General features: G+C 34.6%; 1 protein-coding gene across 1 annotated transcript in view; it reads left to right on the plus strand.

Annotated features, from left to right (window-relative positions):
* Window positions 1–4,307: 4,307 nt before the first annotated feature.
* LOC106137151 (polyamine-transporting ATPase 13A3) overlaps window positions 4,308–15,302 on the plus strand; it is a 39,025-nt gene continuing 28,030 nt past the window's right edge. Inside the window, exon 1 of the mRNA XM_013337926.2 lies at window positions 4,308–4,553. The gene's annotated coding sequence lies outside the window, so the exon portion shown is untranslated. The remainder of the gene's footprint in view (window positions 4,554–15,302) is intronic.

Raw genomic sequence — 15,302 nt, forward strand, 5'->3', positions numbered from 1 at the left:
ATTTGGACAATAATTACCTAATAACTTTTAAAATTTCTGTTATCTAGCCAAAAATTAAATAGATTTCTCACATAAAATTTTTCTCAATCGTAGTAAACTTTTGATATCAAAAAAAAATTGGCTGAACATATAATAATTTTTTTTGTCATACCAAATATGGTATGGTATTATTGTTACACTTTCTTAAAATTTTGTGACCAAGGCTCCAATAGAAAATAGCATTGTATTTATAAATACATGAAACCACAAGGGTCCAAAAAGCCATCAGCTTTTGTAATTGAGGTGCAGGTAACCTGATGTTTGTCAGTCACTAATATTGTTGGTCACTTTTTTTGTCTTCCTGTTTTAAAAGGCCTACGATGTATGTATTAAATACTAAAAGCATTTTTATTTTTAGTTTGTAGTTATTTTTTTCGATTACATAATTTTTATGTATCAATTATATGAAATACACACTTTGATTGCAGTTTTATGAGTCTGTGATGGCTTACACGATGAATTCTCACGAGACTGATTATATCATAAATAATTGACATGAATCGGTTTTTAATTAAACAAATAATGAGTGATTAGTCAACAGAACAAAATTCGTATAAATAAGTTAAACCGAGCGCACAATTTGGTTTTAGAATGTTATTAACTCATTTGTTTATAATGATTTTTTTTTAAATGGGATCTGTAACAAAAAAACTTGTTGAATCCTTATGTAAATAATAAATACATAATTCTAATTGACATACATGAAATAATTAATTTTGTTAATCTCGTGAGAGTTTTTCGTGTCGTCGTTCGTATTGGAAGTTTCCAAGTAATTTTATTATTTAAACTTATCTCACTATACTCAACCTAGCATTTTTATTTCGATTATTTTATTAAGTTGACTGCCTTTGTGTATTATTACGCTCAATAGATATAGTAAGTTGGGAGCTTGCCCAGGGACCGGTGAACCTACAGGAAATTAATTTAGAACAATCCCGGTTGATCGCTGTCGCATCAACGAAGACCATCCCTGTAACGTCCCAGCGTTTCTTTTAGGTACTGACAAATGCGATGACATTAGTTTCTTATTTCGGGAGCGTAACACATCGAATTATTTAGAAAAAATGGCAAATTTTTTTCTTCTATAATTCGCTGAATGAAACGTCTACCCTAGTAGCAATTTAAGATATTTAGTCAATTATTGTATAGCTTTTTTTTAATTTTACATCGGGCTGAGACAAGTCAATTCGTCAGCCGTGGAACTTAAAATTGTGATAGCTTATGTCTTGATCCCACTTCTGAACTCCCGCATAAGCTATCAACTTGGCACCAATCAGTATTAAGCAAGTACTTTTTTTTTCGTTCAACGCATAATGTCTGTCTGGCAAAACAGTCTTACGATGACTTTTAATAGTCATTTCGCGACAACATTCGCAATTGGTACTTTTTTTATGTCGTTCTGCTAATCGGACATTATGTGTGTAAAATATTTTCTGCCACTCAAGTCTCGCAAAACTGCCAAGTAAGTACATTTAGTTGAATTTAAGTCTTATTTGCTACAGGCCGCATAGCAAAGTTGTAGGACGTTAAAGCTTTGGTTGGACCGCTGCATTTCTCTTGAACCTAGTTTTGTGAATTGTGTTCTCATTTTATATGTAATGCTGGTGTTTCACGTCTTGAAACTCGTAGCGACAATGTGAAAACTATACAATTTAAATAAATGAATTATATAAATAACCTGTGTTTATATTGTTGTGTTCCCCCGTGGGTGTGTTAGACCTGTGACTGTGTACCGAACATCTCTACTTTTACTCCGAATTGTATGATGTCGAATGATATGATATCACAAAAGATAAGATAAATGAACAATCTTAAAAAATATTTTAAGAAAACATTTTTAAAAGAAGTTAAAAAGAACATTCAAAGTTGTTATTCTTTGTTGTGACCCATATAAAGAACAATGTTTGTTTGTAGTAAAGTTCAGGTGTGGAGAAGAATCTTTATTCTCAGAAGCTCAATTCTTGAGTTCGATCATCGTTATAGAAACGGGGAAAATGTAGTGAAATATAAGCAAACCTTGGCTATTTAATCAGTTTCAATGGATCATAGCAACGAGGCGTGACCTTCACTCCAGGCTACAACTTGAGATAGGCCTATTTATGATTTAATCTAATCTTTTTTAGAAACTGAGTTCAATGACGTTGAAATATGATAAGCATCGTATAATATTTATGATACTATTCAATCAATTGTATAAATTGTCAAGTATATATTTATTAACTTATTCCGTTTAGTTCAGTCGAAGTATTGAAGGTACCACGAGTCACCGTTAAAGGTGTCGCACTTCCTGGCCGAGCCACAAAAAGCACCCAGTAAAAGAAAACAGTAGGCTTTTTGTGACGCTGGTTTTCGAACGGTTAAGAATAAGCGCAAGTATTACACGCAGAGAACCTGTTCAAATCTTACCTGGGCCATGTAACAATGTCTCTTCTGAGTTATGTACATTAGTTTGAATGCTAACCCTTACGGTGAGGGAAAACATCGCGAGGAAACCTGCACATTCAAGAAATTGATAGATAGATAAAACTCTTTATTGCTCCATAAAAGTAAAACATACAAAACAGAGATGGTACAAAATTAAATATGTAACCATGATCCAATATGAGTAAGGTTGCCCTGCAAAGGTTGCGAAGGTCAGATTAGTCGCTGGATGTAAAAACCTGAGTCACCCAACCCAGAATCCATGGTCAAGGGCAAACCCCTCCAAAATAGTGTGAGGATGTATCCGAGATAAAAATCCAGGAGGAAGAATATACTATTAGGGCCACACGTATTAATTTCGGATGTAAGAAATTTTTTATGGGAACAAAGTCTTCGATTCTGGTTCCTACACGATTTGATTGTAGGAACCAGTGTCAAGTCATTAAGAAAAATTATAAAAAAATAAAGAAAACAAATAAGTATGTATGTAATCTATTTCTCATCAAGTCCTATTTGCAGAACCTTGAAACATTTATGATTGTGATAACAATAGGTGAATATAAAAATAATAAAAGTTTGTTTTCAAATGAGATCAGTCTTGCTTTTAGAAATGTTTTTTTATCTGTTGCTTTACAGGAAAATAATTCCTAACAATTAAGCAAGCTAATGAGGAAAATAATTATACATACTTATATTACGTCTTTATACCTGACGGTCAAGACAGGCCCAATAGTCTCGTAAAGACCGAAAGGTGAAGTTCACTTTGATAGAATTGAGATTCGGATAGTGACAGTTTGCTGTTTCTAAAAGAAAAATCCCAAATTCAGTAAGTAGTCATTCAATGTCCCGCCCCTTTGGCATTTCCGACTGGCTTCTCACCCTACACTGCTGGTACTAGGGTACCTAAAGGAGGATTTTTACAGCAACCGTAGTCAGATAATGAAACAGAATGAATGCAATTATATGCGTGTATATAATCGACTAGTTTTAGCGAAAACAAAGCCCTAAAAAATATACCTAATACTTAGTCTTTATTACTCCTGAAGGTTTTGATTGTCTCTGTGACAAATATCATTAAAATTGGTCTCCAGTGGTTTTTGAAGAGTTTGTTACTCACAAAATCCAAATATTATCTCTTTAAATGTAATATCAATTTTGATTCATTGATTTAAAAGCTCAAGATATTATATCCACACTTGTTTTGATCCTTAAAATCATGCTGAGAAAAGACTTATTTAAATTGTCAACTAAACTAACATTTCCCATCGTTGGCCTGCCTGAAATCAAACCCCTTTGAGTTTTTTATACATGTCTCGTTATTTAAAGATGTTCTGTATGTCTGTTGTATTGTCATTTACCGGATATCACGAACAATTACAACATCAAAATACATACCTACTAACAATATTACATTTAGGTATTGCATACCTACCTACTTTTTATCTTTGACAAGTAAATACCGGTAAGTAAATGTCATAATTTTTAAATCTTTGATATGTATTTCTTGTAAGTATTTCATTCGAATTCCGTGATATATAATAAAATCCATAATTTGAATAACTGTATCGCCTTCTATACATCGTCGCAATGTGAATATAATAAACCGCAGGGACTTTTGTGACGTGTGTAGTTTGCATTTGGTTCATAGAATTAAGCAAAACTGATAAATAGATTACGCATCCACAGACTTTCTAGACTTGAAAATTAAAAAGTCAAACTCGTGTAAGTAGGCACTGAAAAATTAAAATTGTAATGTTAATATTGACAAAGTGCACCAAACGAGTCACGCTGGAAAACAAAGAAAATCGCTTCAGCTGTGAAATTATCTGTTAGTTTTTAAATGACGGTCTCGTTGCATGCTAATGTTACTCTTGGCAAATGACAAGCGATGCCTCAATATCTTCGACCTTCCTTCGAGAGCCGATCGACAGTCGCACTCGCATTCAAACAGCGCGCGGGCGCCGGCGGCCATTATTTTCACTGCGCGCGAAAACCCGAGTTTTGGCGCGTAAAATTGTATGTGGTTGTGCGTGAAAATAAAATGAGTGTAAATTGAATGTTTCTCTTTGTGACAGAGGACTCCAATATTGCAGGTACCTATTATTTTTGTACCACTATTATACAATTTTTCTTTAGAAAAGTGTAAAGTCCCTAGATTTTTTTTAATGTAATTTAGCAATGGTATTTTTTTCAAAGCACTCCTAATTCTTTAGTAGCAAAATTAAAAAATATGAACATTATTAATATCAAATTACCAACCATAGACAGATGCAATATACACATTATACACTAACTTACAAAACTGTCTCACTGTTTTGTTGCGGTCAATTGTATGGTTATTCGAATGCAGTCGTTATTTTGAATTATTGTGTGGTCACAATCGCACAATAGAAACTGAAGCTGAATAAAAGTGGTACACATAAACTTAAGCCACATTGCGTGTGATTAAAGTAAGTAAGAATTAACTAAGTATAATGTAAAACCTCCAAAAGCCTAGCCTTTCCTAGCTTAATATTTGGACTTCTTGATTGTGGTCTTAGTATAGAGGGACTTACCACTTTTTATACCGGTGTACCTAGGAATATACTTATTAAAATGGTTTAAGCACAGAATTATACTTGGTTCAACTAAGTATGAGTAAGAGGGAATGCTACAGATCCTTCATTACGAGACACCTTGAATTATTTAACATAAGTATGGGGCCAATCCCAATTTAATCCTAATTTGAAAACGAAATAATTTTCCCTTGTAATTTAAGTGTCAAACATTCAACTTTCCTTACGTCAAAGATTGTTATTTAATTAGCTAGTTAATTGAACTGCTAAAAGGAAATATAATTAATAAACATTTTTAACATTTTTGTGTGTTCGCTTTAGGTTCTTTAATTCTCATTTCGAGTCCAGTTTATCAATTTATAAAGTTAAAAAGTGGAAAAACGCTGAAATACCGTAGATTTAAAAGAATTGCTCTCCTAGAAAAGCAGATACGCTAATATCTTAATTGAATTTAAGCAACATACTCGTACTCGTACTAAGAAAAGTATTCGCAAATTTGCATCGCTTAAGAACGGTTCAAAAACAATGCATGAATCATATGTATACCCGTATTGATCATATTATAACTTATCACTTTGCTGTTGCTAAACACTACTCGATGGAATCAATGTCAGTGTCAGTGATGATCACGCTGCAAACCACACGCATTTCTTTTTGGTTGTACACAATAAATTATCTAAGCTTTTTGCTTTTTTTTTATTGGTAACTAACTCTTGTCGGTGAAGATAAGTGGAGAGTCCACCATTAAGAGCTAGATCTTATAATTAAGAAGATGAAGACATTTAAAAAAATATGATATGGCCTGAATTACGATTGAGTTTCGTAAATAACTTTTCTCGTTGCTGGAAGATATGGATTCTTCATAATTTTTTTTTGTTTCATAAATTATTTAGACCAAACATCATAAAAATGTTAAAAATTTCTTATTTTATATCGGAATTTAGAAAATAAATCAATTTGTTTCGCCGGCCATAGTTGACAATATATAGTATTTTACACGCTTTATTTCCATCAAGAATGTATTCTATGAAATCGGCATAATATACGAGTAATACTAGATACATTAGATTGCCTGATGTTAAATAATTACATTGTAAATTTATAATATCCTAAAAGGCAACTCTTGAAAAATGTTGACATAAAATCTCAAATTTCGGAGATGATGCAGTGAAGTGTTTATTTTGGACTGAAAACATTAAACTACATATTGTTGTGATATTTATACAAATCCGGTTCTCATTAGCATGCGGGTGATATGTCATGTTACGCGTATTTTTATATACCTATGTTGAGAATTACTGGAAATCGGGCATTGTGCAGAAGTGTGATTGTCGCAAACCTTTGGAATATAAGTAGGTAAATATTGAGAAGTTGGAAAAATTCTGATTCTGAATTCTGATTTGTTTTAAAACGGAATTTTATAAATATACATCCTGTCTTACTAATATTATAAATGCAGGAGGTTATAAGTATGTGTGGATGTATGTTACTTGCTCTTTCACGGAAAAAAACTGAACGGCAGCCTTTTCGGAATTTTCATGAAACTATGCAATAATATACTATAGCTTCTATGTCTACATTGGAAATAGTTAAAAGTAATAGAGAAGGTGAAGTCGCGGTCAACAGCTAGTTGGTACCTACATAAAATCACGCCACTTTCCCGAAGGGTCTGGCAGAAACGATCTTTCCGCTGATCCTCATTAATCGCTCTTTCCATATTAGTTCTCTGGTCAGACCCAATAGTTGACTGGTAGATAATGCTCCGCCTATTAAGCTTTACATACAACGAAATATAAAAAACAATGTCCGTTGAAAGTACTCTTCAATTGTACATTTTTTTTTAATGGAAATTTCCCAAATAGGGCTAAGGTTAGATTCCATCAACCTTTAAAAATATTACAATTTCTGAAACCAACGTGCGCAAGGGCCTTTGACCAGGCATTTATTCGGTTAAATTTGTAAGTACTTTGTTGAGGAATTTCCCCGCGTTGATTATGTTATGAAAACATTGACTTTTCTTCACTGATATTGTTGTGGTATTGCATTTTTGGTGACGTACAGACGTATTCAGCAATAAAAAATCCGTAATACGTTCAATATGTGTGCAGTATGTAACTTTAATTGAAAAATATTTTTATTCAGGTAACTACTTATTTAATTTGTTTGAATTTTGATTGTATCTACGATGTTGTCGTTTGAAAAGGAAAAAGTTTCGTAATTTAACAGTCTCACAACCACGGGGAGTGAAATCCCGACAAAAGTGAGTTTTAGGATCTGTTTTATTTCTCACTAAGTAAGTAGTTTTCAGAACCTTAAAGGTATGTTAGTATCATCATTACAGATGAATTTAATTTAGACTGTACGAGTCAAATAGATGTTTTTTATCAAAATAACTTCAACTTGAAAATGGCGGGGCCGATTAAGCTGATTTTGTTTTAATCGGTTCAGTATTTTCGATGATTAGTGCTACAAACAAATAATCAATAAAAGTTACTTTATCTCCTATTCCTAGTACGAGATTAGTCTAGATGCGAGGCTAAGTAGGATAGTCTAATATACTGTTAATTATATAAATGCCGTGTGGTTCCCGGCACCAATACAAAAAAGAATAGGACCACTCCATCTCTTTCCCGTGGATGTCGTAAAAGGCGACTAAGGGATAGGCTTACAAACTTAGTATTTTTTTTAGGCGATGGGTTAGCAACCTGTCACTATTTGAATCTCAATTCTATCATTAAGCCAAATAGCTGAACGTGGCCATTCAGTCATTTCAAGACTGTTGGCTCTGTCTACCCCGCAAGGGATATATACGTGACCATATGTAGATATGTATATAAAAACGAAGATAAGAGGCAACGATTAACTCATAAATTGTTCATTATATATGTATACCTAATGTATTGTAAAGTTCATTGTCTTTTCTAATGGTTGAGAAATATAAGTTTGTAACTTTTTACCCATTCATAGTATTCATTTTTTAAATAAATATGCTTTGTTTAAAGATTGATCTCATACATTATTATATTTACAATTTAGTTACATGTATCCTATTCAATCGAATACGCTATGATGAGAAAAAAATATTATATAAGTATGTACGTACTTATAAATACTTTGGTACACTTACTTCCTGTTTAAAAATATACTTTGTTAGTTTGCAGATGTATTATTAAAAGCATTACACAAACAAAGTTCTAACTTTTGATACACAGATATAATCAAGCCTCTTGCTCAGAGAAACGGGTTAAGAGAAGATCCTCTTGCCACGATCTCTACATATCCTTATTTTTTTGATTATGCTCCATTATTAAAAGCCATTTAGCTAAACGTGGCTTTTGAGTCTTTTCGAGGACGTTGGAGCTGTCTAAATCGTAAGCGTAACATACATATAATCACGTCTATATCCCTTTCAGGGTAAGCATAGCTAACAGTCTTGAAAAGACTGAGGCCACGTTCAGTTCAGCTGATAGAATTGAGATTCATATAGTGACAGGTTGTTAGCCCGTCGCCTAAAAAAGGAATCCCAAATTTATAAGCTTATTTCTTAGTCGCCTTTTACGACATCCATGGGCGTAAATAAATGTAAAACTAAAAAATAATAATAAATTGGACATAAACACCAACCATACCACGGTGTTACTTATAATCGTACATAATAACCGCTTATTTAGTGGACTTGACAGCTTGATATATGTGATTATAATAGAGGTCACGTGACAAGTATAATCTGCTAGGTTTAAATCCGCGACTCCGCTTGCTTGTCATTGCATCCTACGGGAACAAAATCTTTTTTTGGGTCGTTTACTACTATTTGTTTTTTTGGGTAGTATGTCAAATGATTGTTAATTTAGTTAAGAAGTTTTTGGTTTAGATATGTATATATAAGCGTTTTTAACGTCTTTTTTTTTATAGTTGAAAGGGTGGCTTTTTAAAAATTACGATTTTTCCCGATAAACTATTACTTTGGGACACGATAACATTCGTTAAAAATTTTGAAATTCCGGCAATCAATATGATGTGGCATTAGCTTTTGGGTTTTAGTTCAATTTGTATGGGAAGAGATAAAAAAAATGTTATTTGATTTCTTTCAATATTAGATCATTCATGGATCAATCTTTTGGCTAGATCCTACTACTATTATAAAGGCGAAAGTTTGTATGGATGTTTGTTACTCTTTCACGCAAAAACTACTGAACCGATTACCATGAAATTTGGTATGTAGGTAGCTGAAGACCCAGAATAACACATAGGCTACTTTTTATCCCAGAGTTCCCGCGGGATTGATAGGGTTTCCATGCGGACGAAGTCGCGGGCGGCCTCTAGTAATTAATAATGCTGTACACCAGAGGATTAATTCACGGCTTCGAATTCACGGTACAGACAGGGGCATGACCGCTGAGCTGACCTGACACTCCGTCCAATAAACCATAATCATACTTTACACAGATGTCAGTTTTATTCACACCTGATTGTTCTTGAACACCCCTTTTAAGGTCGAAGGTTAAACTGACAAATGGCGACCTATCGCGTATAACCGATACACGGGCTACAAGTATATTAATGTAGTTTATGTAACTCGTGTGTCTGTCTGTGGGTTACGTCCGAAACTTTCACGACTGACTCATTGATACAACAATTGCGTAATCATATTTTTTTTAAGACCAAAAGGCATAGACTAAAAAAGTAAAAATAACTTGTGGTAAATCCTACTACTATAGCGGACGACTTTTAGTTACAATCTACTTTTCTGTCAAATTTCATCTTTATTGATTCATATTGGTTTTTCAGATTTCGTGGTCAATGAGTGAATGAATATGTGTATATATAACCTACTAGGCTTTTATTCGCGCGAATTTAGCGCCATTTTCACCAGCGAATTAAGCGCCACCTACAAAAAATTACAGGTTTTTCGCAAATCTCACTGGAAATATAATTTTTACCTAGATGAAAAGTACCCTATGTCCTTCTCCAAACTCTTAACTATATATAGGTACCTACTTTATCTTAAAAACTTGAATTGTACGTGCCTACGTAAGTATATAACATGCCTAATTTTCGTAAAAAAAAGGACAATATTTTTGCCTTTGATTCGAGTTGTCCAGTTAAGTTTGATGATTTTGTTTTAGTAATCCCATGAAATAAGTGACACTCACACTTCAATCCATTGATCTCTGACATGATATATAATTTAGTTTGTTATAATATTTAAAAAGAAAACTGTTATATCTGCGACTATCACACACACGCAACACAGACACACCGGCTCACTTATAAAACACATCTCTTCTGTCACCCCTCTTTTTCCGTCGGGGGTCAAAAATAAAGCGGCGCGTTCATAAATCGTTTATAATAAATCAGTGACATGCCATGAGCGTGATTACCGTTTAAATTAGTAGCGATAAGACTAACGAATTAGTAATAGTAAGTCCAAGTTAGTAAGTACTTTGAAATTAATCCTAGGCAGGTAGGTAAGTATTTAATAAATTTGTAGCATCTTCAAGCAAAATTTCTAAATATATAACATCAGTATATTGTCTTCTGTTGCTCGCACGCGCGATGCCGTTTTTATCACGCGAAAATCCGCGCGAAACGACACAATGTTAGTTTTTCGCGCGACAAAAACAGCGTGCCATGCTATAGGGGCTGGAACAATTTAATTCATAACTTGAGACGTAGCAAGCACAAAACAAAAGGTATCTAAGATAACTCTTTCCTGCTGTTGCTCTCGATAGTAATAATACTTTTCCTAGTTATGCATGGAGATCCATATATACCTACTTATGTCCTTCTAAGTTTTTGAATTCTTACGTCTGTCAAATTTCGATAAATGCGGTGAAGGTCGAAACAAAAATGTGATGTCAAAAAAAATCCTTACTAATAAGTGTCAATAACTTATTACTTTTTTTACAAATATTTATTTGGTACTAAGTAAGTAGTTACTATACTTACCAAATAAATATTTACACATCAATTTGATGCATTACCATCGATATCTGGTAAAGTGTTTCATTCACTTCACAACAAGTAAGTACTTCAAATTCTTCTATTATCATGTATGTAGGTGAGTGGGTATGTATAAAATATTCGTTAACCTGGATTGATAGCTTATCGGTTTCCAAAGAAAGTGAAGTAATGTCCGGTGTCATTTCGTGTAGTTAAAATATGATATTTAACTAAAGCTTGTAGTCGGATCTTTAGAAGTATTGCAGTTTGCGATGTGACCCAGATTAGGCCAATACCCATACCCTACCACTTCAAGTAATTCGTATTGAAATACGAGTAACTTGTTCTACATTCATTCATGTTTTTCAATGTAGACAATGTGCATTCGTCCATGATTTAGATTTAAGAGATCTATATTTGTATATTGACGTCCGATGAAAATGCTGCAGTGTAGTTTGTTCCGCCGCTTCTTCTACACATGCGCTTTGGAAGCGGTAATAGTTATAATTAGATTTAAGTGATGTGACGTCAATAAGTGATACCTTGTATCCAATTTTGAAAATAAATCTATTCTTTTCTATTATATTCAAGGCATAACTTCGATACGACGGTCTATTAGAGAGTAGGGTTATTCACGAGCATACCTTGATCAAATCGAGGAAGGTTTGGTTGAAAGGTCAAGAGGACCTTGAACCGACGAGATGAAAAAGATGAATGTGAATGTAACAAAAGAAGTTTGTTAGAATCGTGGCAAGTGGAAAGATGGCTTTCCTATATTTTTCGAGGTATACGTAATAAAAGGTACCTGTCAGTCACTTTTATACACCAAACTTTCTCTCTCATTTTCTGACTCCCACAACACAGGGAAACAAAAAGTGGAAGCCAGTGCGACATAATTAATTGTAACAAAACTTACTTGAATAACGTGTTTCCAGTTGTACCCTCCGCTATTTCGCCTCACTTTCTTACTTTTTTCTTTCTACGTCTTCCGGTCTAAAGCGTCTTCAATCGTAGGACCTTTACACGCATAAAAGACGCATATCTTCTCTCGCGACATCAAGCCAGGATTTCTCGGGTCTACCTTCTTCTACCCGGACCTAGCGGAGGCGGCATAGCCAGATAAATGTCCTCCAGATAGTTTGCAGGCTTCTGCACAATATGGCCATACCAGCGCAGGCAACTCTCTTGCATTTTACATTTATACACCAATCTATCCAGATTATTCGATTCATCGACCATGAAGCGGTTTATCCCCAAGATTCCCATAGCAGCATACTTGCACATGCAATTACAATATTTGTACTATCCAGTTTACATTACATCACGTACATTTATTGTACGTACGTACGTACATTTATTATATTACATTACTGAGTATCAACCAGAATAAGAAAATTTCCATAACAAACGTTTTCTTTACAATTTAAACATTATTCATGAGTATTGTAGAGAACTATGTTACTAGTAAGTTATTAAGGCCCATTAAGTTAATAGAACTTTGAAGTAATAAGACTAGGTACCTAAGTGTCGTGTAACACCTGCTTTTGTAATATGTTGCCTGAAATGTGGAACAAGGATTGTTCTAAATCATCTATGATGTTTTTACGTGCGAAGTGCCTTTTTTTTTCGGACATATCCTAGTGGCTTTGTAAATTTTGACATGCTACAATCTCAGCATACCTACTTTATGCGTTTTATCACTTAACTTTTCCAAAACATTGCCAATTATACTATACACGTCTATCTAAATTTTACTTTTTGTGTTGGGCTTTAAATTTATCAGAAAAAGTTTCATAGAATTGGAAGTCGGAACTCGGTTTAACTTTCTTTAGTGCGACCACGATTAGTTTCCAATACAACTGTGCAGTACACAGAAATGTCGAAGCTATACCCGACACCTTAAATCTAGGCTTAGCAACAGGTAGCGGCCAATTGGCAATATATTTGCAATATATCATCGAAAGGGGAATCCAAGGTCCCCCTCAGTCTGGGGATTACCGGGGACCCGCGACACGTGGAAACGCGGTAATCATGATTCATGACGTGACGTCTGCCTGACAGCCAAAAACTAAAGGTCAATAATTCCCGGTTGAGGTCAAGTTGATGTTTTAATTTTTGATACGCCTCAGCTGGGAGCTGGAATAGTAAGGCTCAGTTTACACCCATGACCGTATATAGAGCTTTTCCATTTTAGGAATTTAATGGTGAGCTGATGAACAGACTGGGTCGGGCTTTTCTTATTAATTTTCTCACATATTACTAGAAATATCTCTCTCCCGCACTATAAATTACAGTGTGTTCCCGATTGCATCTCTAGCTATATTGCTTCAGAGTCCAGCGTCCCCTACAGATTTGAGGTTGTACTTGTTTTATAGTGTAGTGACTTACGTACTTACTTACTTCACAAAAGCCTTACCATATTCATCCCAGTGACTCAACATGACGGGGAATCACAAATGCTAAAATATATTAATAAGTACTTAAAAGATTCATGCGTACTTAGTAAGAGTGTGATAGGTACGAGTACATACCATACTAGACACCTAAGTACACAATAATAAAAGCAAAAGAGCATTAAAAAGTTAATTATTAAAACAACATATTTTCGAATAATTATCCAGGTTCCAGGCCAGAATACAGGCACTCCAAAAACCGAACAAATGTGTGGCGACATACATACCTACGCCACAAGTCACAAAAATAAAAAATAAAATTTCGCGACGCTATCAGTCAAAAACAGGGAAAACCTAAATCGCGCAAGCTAAGATTTTACGGATTGGAGCAATATATACAACCTCCGACACAACATCGTCGGAGCCGCGGTTCCCCAGGCATAACGCTAGGTGTCGATGATGGAAGATCTCCCTTTGGTAGCGGTCGAGCTGAATCACCGCTCCCGCTACATATGTTTAAAAGAAGGATCGAAATTTGCATTTTTTTGAAAGATTTTACAATAAAATAAATCCATCAAAGCGCTGTTGGTTCCGGTCGGTTGGCAACTGATTGTGGACCATTATCCTTCAGCCTTCAATGACCAGCGGAGCGTGAAGTCTATAGCTTCTTCACAATAACGCATCGAGGAAACTGCCGCATTTCATGTCTATTTGTTTTGTATCTACGGGATGGTTGGAAACATCGGGATACGACGTACAGAGATATGTAAGTTTGACCTCTGAAGTCAGCATTGAATACGAAATTAGTAAAAATTTAATAACACAGTTTGAGAAAGAAATATAAGAAGTAACTGCTCAAAAATGCAGGCGGAAACTTGATGGCAAAAACAAAAATGGCGTTGCATATTGTTATGCCAAAATAAGAGGTGTTCTCACTGGAGACTTAACTGAGCTAACTCAGAGATCAGCTTACTTAAAGTATCTAAAATTACTTAAGTTCGGAAAAAGACCAACGTGAGACCAACTCACAATTTAGTATAACGTATATGTACCTACTCCATTCCATGTAAATATATACATGTACCAATTGACCGTTCTTCGAATTAGTTCTAAATATACATAACGTATCTTGATGAACTGTCTGCTCTAAACGAAACTGCATCTCACGTGGATTCTGCAGTGTGCGCAGATGATGACGCAGAATTAGCTACAGTCTGTTGCCGCTGCATACATTTGAGGACAGTCATTGCCCTCAGTCTTAACGCGTTGCAAAATTACATTTGCGTACTGATATTTTTTAAGCTACATTTTGTGTCTGCGTCAACATAAATATATATATATATAGTCACGTCTATATATTTTGCGATGAAGACAGAGCCACCAGTCTTAAATATACTGAAAGGTCACGTTCAGCTGTATGGCTTTATGATCAAATTGAAATTCAAATAGTAACAAGTTGCTAGCGCATTAGCTACATGAGGAATCAAGTTTTGAAGCCTTTTCATTAGTAGCCTTTTACGACATCCACGGGAAAGATATGGAGTGGTTCTATTCTAGATTACGGGATATCATACGGCACTTCTAAAATTTAAATTTTGTGAAACATATCCAATCCATCATCACTTGACATCACCACTCTTTATGGAAAACTCTTAAGTTTAAATTTAAGAACACGTTTAGAAAAGTATGGCTATAAAGCGGACAACCTACCCACCAAGTGTTTAATGTGAAATGGAGTTTCCCACTAGGTACGTCGAAATAAAGCCATATCCCATAACGTCAAAAAAGGAGACAAGAACCGCCAAGATTTGGAATTCCCTTATCCTACAACTATTATAAAGGCGAAAGTTTGTATGGATGTATGGATGTTTGTTACTCTTTCACGCAAAAACTACTGAACCGATTACCATGAAATTTGGTATGTAGGTAGCTGAAGACCCAGAATAACACA

The sequence above is a fragment of the Amyelois transitella genome, chromosome 25, assembly GCF_032362555.1.
Source record: "Amyelois transitella isolate CPQ chromosome 25, ilAmyTran1.1, whole genome shotgun sequence".
Taxonomy (NCBI): domain Eukaryota; kingdom Metazoa; phylum Arthropoda; class Insecta; order Lepidoptera; family Pyralidae; genus Amyelois; species Amyelois transitella.